General features: G+C 41.5%; 1 protein-coding gene across 3 annotated transcripts in view; it reads right to left on the bottom strand.

The window, feature by feature from the left end:
* The window catches only part of LOC112111582 (serine/threonine-protein kinase Sgk3), a 79,994-nt gene extending 66,449 nt beyond the window's left edge, over window positions 1–13,545 (bottom strand). For all 3 annotated transcript variants that reach the window (XM_024207043.3, XM_024207047.3, XM_024207046.3), the window contains exon 1: window positions 13,415–13,545. The gene's annotated coding sequence lies outside the window, so the exon portion shown is untranslated. The remainder of the gene's footprint in view (window positions 1–13,414) is intronic.
* Window positions 13,546–13,749: the final 204 nt, after the last annotated feature.

The following is a 13,749-nucleotide window of genomic DNA, read 5'->3' as shown; positions in this document are numbered from 1 at the left end:
CAGGGCGCCGGGGGGGAGGGCGGCCGGAGCCCTGGGGGGAGGGCGGCGAGCCCCGGCTGGGGCTCGGCTCTCCCCCTCCCGGCAGCCAGAGCGCCGCGCCGCCGCCCCCCTCCAGGTGCCGCCCCAAGCACCAGCTTGGGTGCCTGGTGCCTGGAGCCGGCCCTGTTATAGGCTCTACATAGATGGGCAAGTGGTATGTTTACACATCGCAAAACAAAATCAGATTTTATTTTAGCTATAAAGAAAAATGCTTGAATAAGCTATACAAAACAAACATTTTGTACAATACACTGACCCTGATTCACTACACAGGTACAAGGCAGTGCTAATTTACATCTAGACAACATGGGCATAAAAAGCCACTACTGATGCAAGTGAGTTGATATCTCAGTGGAGCTGTGGCCCCTCATTTATACTAGGTCAGTAAACACACACTGTAGTAATTAATTATTACTATGAAATTTGAAGCTGAAAGCCATTATAAACAGAAATGTGCAGCTATGCCAATGTATTACCTTGACTTTGGAATATGATCTACAATTCATTCTCTTAACTGAAAGATTCTCTCTTCTTGGTATTCAATTTATAAACACACTTTAACTCAGTATGAAGACGATCTGAACACAGCTAGGTCTTCTCAGGTTGAACATATGTATGAAAGAGCTTGTTCCATTAGACTTTGCTGTTAAAGTAAATACTTCAAACTTCTGTTCAGAATATTATGAACTTAGCTCCTGAGATCTCAGCTGTATTGTCATTTTAACAGAACTGCAAATCTGGATTGGATAAACACACACCTTTTCATGTTGCTATTTTATGTTATGCAAGGAAAGCCCACCCAAAATGATTACCAGGCCTCAGTGCAGAGGAAATGTGTGGTTCTCCCTTCCCTTAGAAGGGAAAAAACAACCACCCACTGTGTATATTTTTGAAGTAAATGAACAGATCTTATTGTGCATCATTTGCATAGATACTGTACCTATCAACAAACTTGTGGTGCACTGGTATCTATAGTACACTCACTACAGGGTGAGAGATCTGGATTTGCTTATCAGTCCAGGTTTCTCCTTCCCTGGGCTACTAGGGTCTTGGAGTGTTGTAGCAGCGCGCTTAGCCTCTGGAGAGAAGGAATTGTTTTGTGGCCACCAGCTAAAGCATAACTCTACCAAAAAAAGGAACTGTGGAGTCCCAAGTGTATCAATGATCTTAATATCAAATTCGCTCCATTACAAAAGCTCCACCCCCGCCCCAAGCTATCACATCTGCAAATTCAGCCTGGAATCTGAGATAGTCACACTGTGTTCTGGTGTAATCGTAACTCCATTAGCAATTTAGCTGAACTGTCCAAGCCAGAAGAGAATCCAGCTCATTCTTCCATAGCTCAGCAGAGTCCATGCACCTAATGGGAGTATACAGCAATGATAAAAAAAAATCCACCACTAAAGCAAGCAACTATATGTCTGATGACATAGGGTGGCGGGGAGCTTATCTTTTGAGTAAGAAGGCACCATTTTTAGGTTTTATACTCTAAGCACTTTACCGACCATAATTATATAATCTAATGATCAGTGCATATTATCCTCTGTGTCCAGTCCATGCAGGATGTAAGTGTACTACCTCTCAGCGTCAGAGCCAGGCTTTTTAACTCAAGTTGTAGAGTCTCATGCATTTAGCTCTGGAACGTCCTGGGTCAATCACTGGTGCTGGCCGACATGATGACCATCATAATTACATTTTAAGGAATTTCAGAGACAGGCTTATAAAGATATCCCCATACAGTCCTCCTAAACCAAAAAAGAGACAGATATGATGCAGGGCCTTTGAGACCAGGAGGGGATAAGTGAAATAAATGAGGTGATCTGATATGGAGAGGACAGGCAGTCCCCAATGTATTAAGAGCATATACTAAGATTAAAATACAGCCTTATCAAAGGTCCTTGGTGATCATATAAACAAGAAAATTGACCTTGGTTTTAACATATTGCTATTTTCCTTTTGTCACATAGCTATATTTTTGTTCAAAAAGCAAAATAGTATGTCTGATTTACATTAATTTTGCATATTGTATTTTAGATCTTATGAACTGAAAACCTGAACTAGCCATTGTTTGCATTTTATTAATATATCCTTATTGGATTAATTGGACAATATAGGAGCTCTCCAGTGACCTGTGGAATGTCCAGAGAAATACAGGTCATTAACCAAAGACTGTGTAACCTACTGGAAAAGTATATCTGCTTCACATTTAAAATGCTGGGGGTTCAAATCCTATTAAAGTAGGACTATTCAAGTGTCTATTTTTTCCTCCAACAATGGGTTTAATTATCACCAGATTTCTAAAGCAACAAACTGGCAATCCAAGACATTTCATGCATTTAAAAAAAAAAAAAAAAAAAAACACCACTACAAGATCCCTATTAAATAGCCATGTCAGAACAAAGTTAGTCTTGTTTAATTTCACCAGTAAAAAGACACAGGCAAGGTTCCCTAGGCCTACATTAGACTACTTTTTCTTAAAATTTCCCACTATTGCATATCTACACAACATAGTGATTATAATGTAGGGTGTCTCTTTGCACACCAGTGTTCCCATCTTTGCTAACTCCCATAGGAAAGTTGGGGTGGGTGTCAAATTGGACACAGCCAAAGGATTCATAATCCAACAGCTGGAGTTCAGAATTAGGATGAGATGAGCATGACCAAGTTAACCCACAACCATTATAAATTTCCTCTCCTTCTCAGAAGTGTCCTGTCCACTCACACCCACCCCCAGGCTTGGCCTACACCTAAAATTAAGGTTGACCTAGCTACATCACTCAGGGCTGTGAAAAATTCACCCCAAGAGATGTAGTTAAGCCAACATAAGCCCCAGATAGAAGAATTCTTCCATCGACCTAGTGTCTGTCAATTTAGCTACCATCTCTATGCGAGCAGGGGAATCAAACCCCTTTCCATCACTGTAGTAAAGTGTCTACACTACAGCAGCATAGCTGTAGCACTTGTAGTGTAGACATACCCTAAGTTCATTCCCTCCTTCTGAATACTCCCACAATACCTTTCTCTCCCCCCTCACCACTTTTCCAAACAACCAATTTTTGTGTATTAATGCCAACTTGAGAAGTACCCAGCTTCCTCCAGGTTAAGATAGATGCTATGCATAGCACCTCTTTTAATCTGGGCTGGTTTACAGGCATCTTTGAAACTTAAAAAAAAAAAAAAAAATTAGGGTCAGAAAGTACAAACTTCCTTTCGGTTCATACAAGAATGGTTCCTTTAACTTTGGGACAAACTAATGCTTAAGTACTGAGAAATAAAGAGGTGCTCGGAATGATGCATAGTGCTCACATATAGAAAGACAGTGTGATGATTTGGGGGTCTTGTCTGTAACACTTCTGAACTGTGGATGATTTTATTAAATTGAATCATGAAATTACTGTGTCATGGAAAACTGATGTGGATCCATCAAAAGTTAGCAGGGTTGCGTTACATCTCTACCGGGTCAGAGACAATCGTGAGTGATCAACACTCAACAATAAGCATATACCTTCCACCAACAGAATTTGGTCCAATAAAAGATATTTCCTCACCTATCTTGTCTCTCTTATTCAAGATAAACACACTTTGGGACAATAGGTTTGCTCTGGTTGGGAGGACATTTCCTCCACTTGTCTGAAAGGAGGGTTTGAGAGTAAGGGAAAATTACCAGGAAAACAAAAGAAGCAGATGACCCCAGCAGGAATCTACAAAGGGACCCCTGAAGGGGGAAACTGAAGGGAGAGCCAATTTGTAAGATGAGGCAGGCTGCTGCAGGGGCAGGATAGGCAAGGGGGCAGAGGACCCTGCCTGCTGGAACACAGGTGGTCCCTAAGGTCTCCCAAGGGAAGGGTGAGTGAGTGAGGGACACGGTGTTTAGCATATTTTATTGTTTTGTATGATCTGTACATGATTAAGGATAAAAAAGCATAAAGGGGGGAAGAAGGGGTGGAATGGGGGTGGGGCCTGGGGCAGAGCTGGAGGTCAAGCACCTCCCAGCACATTGGAAAGTCGGCTCCTGTGCACCGCCCCAATCTTGAGGTCCCTAGACACACTCTCAGGACACAGACCACCTATCTGGGACCTTTCTCTGAGTGTTGGAACACACAGTCCAGCTGCCTAGTCCCTCTGGGTGAAGCACTGACCCCTCAGGCTCCTCAGTATTTAAACACACTCCTCTCCCAGAACTCCACCCCAAAGCTGTGAAGCTTCTGGCTTACAGTTTAATTCTCTCAGGGGCATGCAATGGTTGTGAAGCAGTCAGATTATACAAAGTGTATGCATGCGAATATCTTTATTCCACATCTACAGTATGAGCTAGGCCTGTGATTCTTTAGCTTGCATACACATACTTGAGCTAGCACAAGTATAAAACAGCAGTGTAGCCGCGGTAGCATGCAAACCTGCCTGAAACCAGTGGGTATGTACTCAGCCTAGCTAAATTGTGCCTGCACTGCCACTACCCGTGCTACTGTGGCTATCCTGCTATTTATATTTGTTCTAGCATGAGTACATGTACACGAGCAAGGTAATCATACCCCTAGCTTGCAGTGTAGATGTAGGCTTAGAGACTGCCTATGCATGGCTGGTTAACAGTGAATGTGCATCTATTTACATATTAAACATTTTATCAGCGTAGTACAACTTATTTGAAAATACATTTTAAGTTAAACCCACAGTAAGTCTTGTTTCATTAGGAGACATGTTAATCCGTGTAAATGTAAATGAATGATTTCTCATTATGTTTTGCTTTCCAGACTACCTCAGAGGCATTTTGACAGAAAGTAACAAAAACTGGCGGAATTCTGCTCACTGCTCTTAAACATATTGTTTTGTGCTGGATACTTCCTTGATCAGTCGAATGGATCATGGCCTTGTGGCAGGGAGAGTCTTGATCAGAGAGGTCATTGCCATCTCTAATGATCTTAAACAAGGCAGATGAACATGAACTACCTGCAACCTTAAATAAACATTTTTCTCATCTCTACACACACTCTCTCTCTCTCTCACCCCCAAACAATAAGATCAAATAAAATTATACACAGTAGGAAGTCAAGAGACATGGACTTCTGCTACACTTTTATTGTTACCTCATCCTCCCAACTCACCCCCCATCCAGTTTGTTTTATCTATGTGCTGCATCCTGCTTTTCAAGTAGACAGAGAAGCTCCATGGGGCAAGGACAATCTTCTTTGTTATTTTTGTCTAATGTAGCTAGTGCACCCCTTGACCGGGTTCCTAGATTCTACCCCATAGACATAACATGGACATTATGGCACTACTTCAATATTTTTTTGTCATTTGTTTTAAATGGGGAATTGTCTTAAAACATTTTATGACTAACTATTTAGAAAGATCTTCAAAGTGGAAGTTTTTGGTGGAAGAAATGTTCGAAGTTTACCATTTCATTATGAATGTTTTTTCCAATTCCAGTTTGTTGGATTCAAGTCAAGACAACCAGCCCCCTTTTAGGAAGGTGGCATTTGTAACAGGTTTAATTCAAAAAGGAATGTAGCAAGCACTGACTTCCCAATCAGAGAGAATTAAAAAAAAATTCCTCATATTGTATGCTTGAATTATTCTGGATTCCAACAAGTTTCAGTGTCATCACCTTCATTCAGGCTGAACTTACAAGAGGTTAGTTTGCTTTTGGTATTGGAATGCAGCACAGTGTTCTCTTTTGAACAGGAGCCGCGTGAAGTACTTAAGTTAATTGCTAAGATCACCTAAATCACACAACAGTTTATTCTAATAAGGTGCTTTTGTAAATCTTTTGCCATTTTATACAGTCACAAGTATTGGAGATAGGTCTGAACCAAAACCCCAGAGCTCAGTACACCTTGGCTTTAGAGAAATCTGGAGGCTGAATCCAAACGTTGTAACTCATGTTCCTCTATGGTTGTTAGAGATTACATCAACTTGTAGTAAGATGTATCACAATTACTGCTGAGAATATGCCTAGAGTAATAAGTAGGTGTCTACACATTTTTTTGGATGACTCTCCTACTGGGGCAGATCCACCAGTACTAACAACAGTGGGAGTGCAAGTGCTGACAAGCTGCCTAAGTTGGCATATCGGGCCTAGCACAGCATTTTGAGGAATGATGTATTATAATTTGCCTGGTGCCAAGAAACATGCTCAGTGCCTCACAAAGATGTGGGCTCCGCTGTGAAGAGTTTATGATCCAAAAATTAGACAAAAAGACAAGTAGTATATTAAAGAGATAGGACGAGGGGAACCCATGGAGAAGCTTTATTTGGACACACACCCCTGAAAAGGTGTAGAAGGTTTTTTTTAATTAAATGTTTATAGGTAGAGTTACAGTTGATGGCAATTTTATTTTCCATTTAGAATGAAGATGGTGGTGGCAGACAAAAAGTAGGCAAGAGAGGACAGAGGTGGTGGCATGGTAGGAAAGTGGTATGTGGACTAGCAACTAAAACCAACCTCTGAAATGTATTGTACTAGACATTGATCGTATTAGTCTACATATTGATATTCCCAGTTAGTTTACACAAAAGGTTGCCATTACTTGGGCCTATTAGATAATGTATAGGTTTTTAAAGAAGTCACCTACAACATTATGGGGAGAAACACATGTATACTGACAAACTAGCAGTGTTTCTCCCAGTAACACTGGAGTTGACCCAGCCTGCTCTAGGTCCTCCCTCCCTTCCCACGTGAATCTCAGTACTGTACTAGGCTCAGAACTGATCTGGAAGCTCAGTTTAAAGAGGTCCTTAATATATGCTTCCACAACAAAACCATCATACAACAGCTACATTTGTTTTAAATAAAGTTGTTTTAAAACATTGTTACATATTTTGGTTAATCTTTCTGATTTTTTAAAGTTCCAGATTAACACAGCTGTATGTGCATAGTAAAAAACAAAACAAAACACCACAACAACAAAAGGACCCCTCCCCCTACAAACATTACCCCTATTCTGACACATACCAACAATTCAGATAAGGCAGTTCCTAACTTCAGCTCTACTTATGTAGTGTAGCTCCTGGGGTCTCCTGTCTGGAGGCCTCAGACTGTATTACATAATATGAGCTGAAATATATAGCCAAGAACAAAGGGTGCACTTGAATTTAAGGACAGCGATTGTATCTGGCTTTTATAGTTTATATTCAGCCAGTAGTTGTGTGTGTAAAGTTTTACATGTAACCTAGCATTCAAATAGTGGTCGCATAGAGAGTGAGTTTTAGTTGATTTAGGAACAGAGAGTCCTGTGGCACCTTTAAGACTAACAGATGTATTGGAGCATAAGCTTTCATGGGTGAATGCCCACTTTGTCGGATGCATGAGTTGATTTAGGGGATCTCATGTTCACCCCTTTTTTGTCTAGCCTCAGATTTTAGTCAGAAATAAAAGTTATTGTGGGGCTTTTAAATTACCACAGATATAAAATAGATACTCACACACTATGTGAAATAGAACATTCAGAAACACATCTAAGACATTGCTTACCCCCTCCATACAGCGCCTTAGACACCCCAAAGTAACACTGAATATAAGCTCATACTCTGAATATTGTAGTTACGGTTTTAGCTGAGAAAGTGTTTACTTGGCTTCTGTGCTTAATCACAAAATTACATGTCCCTAACAGCTTGACACAATTTCTAGCATCTTTCAGGCTTGCTTTTCATTACCTACCTATTGTGAGAAGAGTAGACTTGGAAATTTTTGCAAGTGAATTTGGAAAGACTTGCTCAGAGTTTGAATCTCTCTCTAGTGAACAGTTCTCTGCAGTACTAAATGTAAGTACAAGTACATCACTGTTCTCTCATTTAAATGTAGAATAATTCTAGGATTCATGGCAATGCCAGCCTAAACTTTGCTCTAAAGAACTCTTTGTTTTCAAATAAATCAATGCCTGGCTTTAGATAATTCTATAAAGAATCCTATTCATCCAGCACACAGCATACCAGTTAACATGAGAACAACCACCACCCCTACCAACTTCTCTGAAAATTTTAATCTACCTTCATTTTTCTTCTGCATATATCTGGTATAAACACTTGTGAGATGTAGGATATCATTATAGCTAGAAGACAGTTTGCTTTCTACACATAAAGCCTTTATATAAGGCATTTGCAAACTGATTAGTTAATTAGCCAATGTTATGTTAATTATTCCTATGAGTCTATGTAATTTACCATTTTCTTCATTGCTATTACAAGTATTATCGTAGCAAAACACACCTTAATGGGACACCATCCCGGTCTGATTTTGCAGTCCCTTGTGCACAGAACTCCCATCAGTTTTCAATGGGAACTCTGAACACAGAAGAAATGCAGGAGGAAGTCATTTAGGGCCAAGTCTAGGTTCTGTAAAACCCCGTATGCTGAGAAGTGTTTTCATGAATTGTTTTTCTACATTTAAATTTAAACTTTTAATATTAAATGTTCAAACATTTCCCTGGTGTCCTGAGAACCCAAGTCACATCGTACTATTGAATTAGTCTGGTCAGTTTCACTTTGTGGTTCTAATTTAATTGCTCACATGGGAGTAAAATGCAAAAACCTAACCAGTGAAAGTAAATTAGATTAACAATTTTAAAATATTGATGGTATTTTAGTAAGACTGCACTATTTAGTAGATAGCATTAAGGAAGGGAGTCAGGAGACCCAAGTTTGATTCTAGATTGTCAGTATCTCACCATGCGGCCTTGCATAAGTCACTTAACCTCACTGTGCCTTATTTCTTAAAACACCTTTACCCCACCTGTCATAAAATGGGACCATCCAGTTATTTGTTTATTATAGAAAACTCACCTTTAGAGACAAACTCACGTTTTTTCCATTTGAACACCTCATATATAAATATTTATCTCAACTACCTCTCTTTCTTTAGCTACCCCTTCCTTTAACTTCAGTTCTTTCCTAGTTTACAACCAAGGTGGCAGAAAAACAAGCCCCTTACACGTTTGAATTATTGGTCTTCAGGCAGTCAGCTGCCCTGGTATATTTTTTGTCATTTAGCTTTTTCTTCTAAACCATTCTCATTTTGTCCTGTAAAGTAGTTTTGGTAGTGATCCAAACTTTTATGCTTTAATCTTGCCTTGAGAAAGCAATGTAATTTTAAATCCCATCTGCAAACAGTACAGAAGTTATATAGATGTTAAGCAGCTAATGTTGAGAGGAAAAAAATCTAAGACAAAACAGACCATAAAATGGAAGCTTCAGAAGCTGTTTATGTAACAGCATTCATTTTCTGGAAGTTCAGTCCCTAATTTACTAAAGAGAGTAAAATAATTAAGGGCTTGATTATGATCCCAGATCCCTACATGCGTAATACCAAGAAGCTAAACAGACTACATTTGAAGCAGTAACAACAGTCTCTGAATATAACTGTAGCTCTGTCTGGCTATTGCAGACTAAGAGTGATTTAGGACAGATATGCATGTCCAACGTGCCTGTGCTTGAAGAGAATGAAAACAAGCCATGAGAGATCAAAAGGATGAGGTCTTAGGCCTAAATACCTGTTATTCATTAGTATGTTCACCCCTCTGAATCCAGAAGCACATTTCAGTGCAATATTTTTACAAAGTCATGGGGTATAAACATTACTTATGAGGCTCCTTGGTTGTTTATAGCCAAGTTTTTCAGAAGCGTTCACTAGTTTTGTTTGCCTACCTGACACCAGTGCCTAATTTTCAGAGATACTAAGGACCAAGGATCCACTGACAGCAGATCAGGGTGAGGGGGGTGAGGCAGGAGGGCACCAGTTGCAGGATCATGGTCTAGGTCAGTGGTTTTCAAACTTTTGTATTGGTGATCCCTCTTACACTGCAAACCTATGAGTGAGACCCCCCCTTATAAAGTAAAACCACCTTTTTTTAATATGTAATACTATTATAAATTCTGGAAGCAAAGTGGAATTAGGGTGTGGAGGCTGACAGCTCATGACTTCCCATGTAATAACCTTGCAACCCCCAGTTTGAGAACCCCTGGTCTATGTTAAAAACGAGTATAAGCAGAATATAAGGCTAGTGAATAACTTGCAGCAGATTTTGTCAGTAGGCGGTCTAACTGGTTTACCCAAATACATACAAAGACTCAGATTATCACAGGACCTAAAGCAGTTCAATAGTATTTGGGCACCTAACTTCTTTAGGCTCCTTTGAAAACCGCATCTTCAGAGAACAAGGGTTAGGAAGCAAGACTGTTACTATTAAGATAACATTAGTTTCTACCTTTAATTTTTGTACATCATTTACATACCACAATGACAGATGGTTTAGGAAAAACCTAAGGTATGGAATAGACTTCTTTTGATTACTGATGGGATTCTTCAATATTCTGAGGAAAAAAAATCAGGGCTCAGATTCAGCCAGTATCCATTGGTACATCTCTTTCATGTTGCTCTCTTATTCTCCAAAATCTAAGATTCATTTTTAAAAATTAAATCTCTAGCTGTTATAGTTGCTGAGACAGCCTCAAAGACGAACTAAGCGTAATCGATACAGTGATGTCCGCCTTTGTTCGCAAAATTTGAAAATGGATGAATGGCCCCGTTCATCTAATTAGGGGCTAACTCAGATGCCCAATGATAACAGTGTTGACATTGAAAGGATTAGCTATTCCACTGCTCATCAAAGCATGTAAGAAAGGAGAGTGAAAATTTTACTACAAGGATCTGCACAGTCTACTGAGCGACAGGTCATGTTGGTTCCACAAGTGAATGGGCTTGGGGGAGTACCCCCCACTTTTACACACACACACACACACCCCAAGATCAAGGAGTCAAACCCAAGCAGTCTCGCAGAGTCCAGTCAAGGCCCATCAAAGAAGCCAAGTGTGAGAAGCTCAGCAGGGCCCATGAATGTATTTGGACCCCATTGAGGGGGAGCTGAAACTTGTGCGCATTCTGGGCTCCTCATATTTTGAATAGCTGCCATATCTGCTATGAGCAGTGAGTGAAGCTTGTTTTGTAGGTGGAGCTTGGAAGAGTACCACTCCCCACATCTGACTCCTAAACAATATTCATCTCAGAGGCTGACATTGTTCCCCACCACATCTGCACAGAAAGGAACCCCCTGCATGTGGATTTCCCCTTCTGTGCGGAAGGGAGGCTTAGCCACCGCTGTAATACTGTCTTGTCTCCACTCCTCCCCAACCTGGTGCAGAAGAGGTCTCCATGGGGGAGAAGGAGGAGATGTAGAGAGTCAGAGGGATGCAAATTCTACTCCCTCTAACCCTGTGGTTACCTAAAAAAAAAGATAATACCGCCCCATATTGTTTTAACTTGCTTAGTGTCTTTCAGAGGAAAGGTAATGAAAGCAAGGTAAAGGCCACTATTCACTTAAGCTTTGAGGAAAGCTTTACTCAGTCTCTCTCAATTGCCCTGAATTTAGTCATGCCCTACCTCCCAAATGTCTGTTGCTTTCACCAGGCACCAATATTTATTCAGGATCATGTAGTGGAATCAGAACACTGGGGTTGTCTACAGTTGCAAATCACACCCCAAAAACCTCCCAGCCAGCCAACCTAAACATTGGACATATGGGAGAAGATCCAGTGAGGTACACAAATAGTAGGTCAAGCAACTTAAAGGGAGCAAGGGACACTGAAAGCTTGGTTGGAGGGAGGGAAGGAAAGTTTACTCTCCTGAAATGTACCTATCATTATTACAAAAACCATCTAAAATTACACTAACTGAAAGAAGTTAATGAGCAGAAAATTTCTCCATTTTTTCTGCTTGTTTACTCTGTGCATTTGACAGCACTTGGGCCCCCATCTTGTAATCAGATCCTTTTATAAAGATATTTTCAGTTTCTCCCTTGCTAACAGACCACACAGAAGAGAAGGAGGAACTGAAACTACCATACACAAACCTTGATCCTGCCATTGAATCCATGTGAGTGCAAGACTGCCTAGATGGATCTGATTACAAGATTGGGGCCAAAGTGCTGTCAAATGCACACAGCAAGCAAAGAGGAAAATAGAGAATTTTTCTGCTCATTAACTTCTTTTGGTTAGTGTAATTTTAGGAGGTTTTTGTAAAAATAGCAGGTACATTTCAGAGAGAGTAGGCCCTCTCTGCCCCTGTTGCAAGCTGACAGTCTCCCTTGCTCCCATTACGTTTCTTGTCCACCGTCCTACTATTTAGAGATTGTTAAGGGATTTAACAATTCAGGACAAACTTTAAAAGAAAATAGATTTTTTTTCCTGTTAGTGAGTTTTGTTAAAGTTGACAGTCCTTTTAAAATGAGTCTCTTTTTTAAGCATACTATGTGAATCATTTTAGGGATTGCAATTCAATTCACTATTCTAAGACCCAAGGGTTAGGTACAACTGAGCCTGATAAACTTTTAGAAAGATTTCATTCCAACCTAGTACAGGAAAGTCCAACAGACCCCACATCACAGATAGCAGACTTTCATCTGGGAACCAATCACCTTATACTGTATTTAAGTCAATGGCAGAATACTCACTGGCTATAGGATCAGGCCCCGAAGAGACTGTCAGGTTTACTAAAAAGTTATTAAAACAATGAATTTTTAGAAGCATACTTTTACTTTTCACCGTATAGTTTACTTTTTGCATTCCTTTCACTTTTAATCAGCTTTCTCTCATGCAAAGTGCTGCAGCCTTTAGATTGCAAACACTGCACGAGAATGTTACAAAAGTGCATGCACAGACTGCAAAATAATAAACAGAAGTGCAGGTAACAACACAAAGTCTACCTTTCCTAAAGCTGTGCCCCTTTAAAAGACACAAACAGTTTAACTGTTCCAAAGAAACATGGCATTGAAGAGTAAGGACGGAAAGGTAGAGCCTTATGCTTACACTCTGGAGGAAAATTATCTTGCCCTGAGATTTTCTCCTCGTTATTCTCTTCTCTCACCCATCAAGTTATTTCTTTTATAATCAACATGGGCAGACGCGCGAGGAACCTGAAAACAAGCTGATCTGACCAGTCACTACAACTCCTCTAAAGAATTCAAAGCCAGAAATGTGCAGCTGAGCACAGGGTACCGCCGCACGCTTTCTGATGCCGGTGATAGACCAGGATACGTACCACGCGCCTGTACAGGGCGTTTCTACCGGGCAACTTCCTCGCAATATTCCCTTTCGAGGATTAAATAATCGAGACAGCACTTTTTCCTTCCGGAACTCTGAGCAACTTCCTAGCCCCCCGACGCGAGCGTTATGTGCACCCGAGCAGCTCGGGCTTCCTGCGGAAGAGGGAGGCAGGATTTTTTTAAAGCCTACTTATTTCTAAGTACAAACGAGCAGGGAGCAAGGCCCGCGTTTCCCCAGGTTAGCGCCGCACCGAGCAGAGCCCCAGCAGCTTCAGTTCTGCGGCCACGTGCGGCTGGATCACAAGCCGCCTGGCTGCCCCGACCCCCAGCCCGGCCGCACCTACCCCAGAGCCCAGCGCCGGGCTGAGCGAGCCTCCGCCACTTTGCACTTTCTCTTCCTTTTTCCTGGAGCCCGCTGCCGGGTTAAATGCTTCTTCCCTGACGTGTCAGCGGAGCTCCTCCCGGGGCCCCCGCCGGCCAGGGCTGCCCTCCCGGCCCCGCCCGGGGCTCGTGCCGCGGAGCGCTTACATGCCCCAGGGAGCGCTCGCAGGCAGCACCCGCCCACCGGTGCAGGCTGCTGGCCCCGCCCGCGGGATCCGAACCGGTCTCCCCGCAGCAGCCCTGAGCCGAAGGCGGGCACTTGAGCCACCACTGAGCCCTGCCTCAGCCCACACCCAAC

This window comes from Terrapene carolina, unplaced genomic scaffold (genome assembly GCF_002925995.2).
Source record: "Terrapene carolina triunguis isolate 2854851 unplaced genomic scaffold, T_m_triunguis-2.0 Scaffold58, whole genome shotgun sequence".
Lineage (NCBI taxonomy): Eukaryota > Metazoa > Chordata > Testudines > Emydidae > Terrapene > Terrapene triunguis.
The sequence above is the reverse complement of the archived record's forward strand: the minus strand, read 5'-3'. Positions and strand labels throughout refer to the sequence as shown.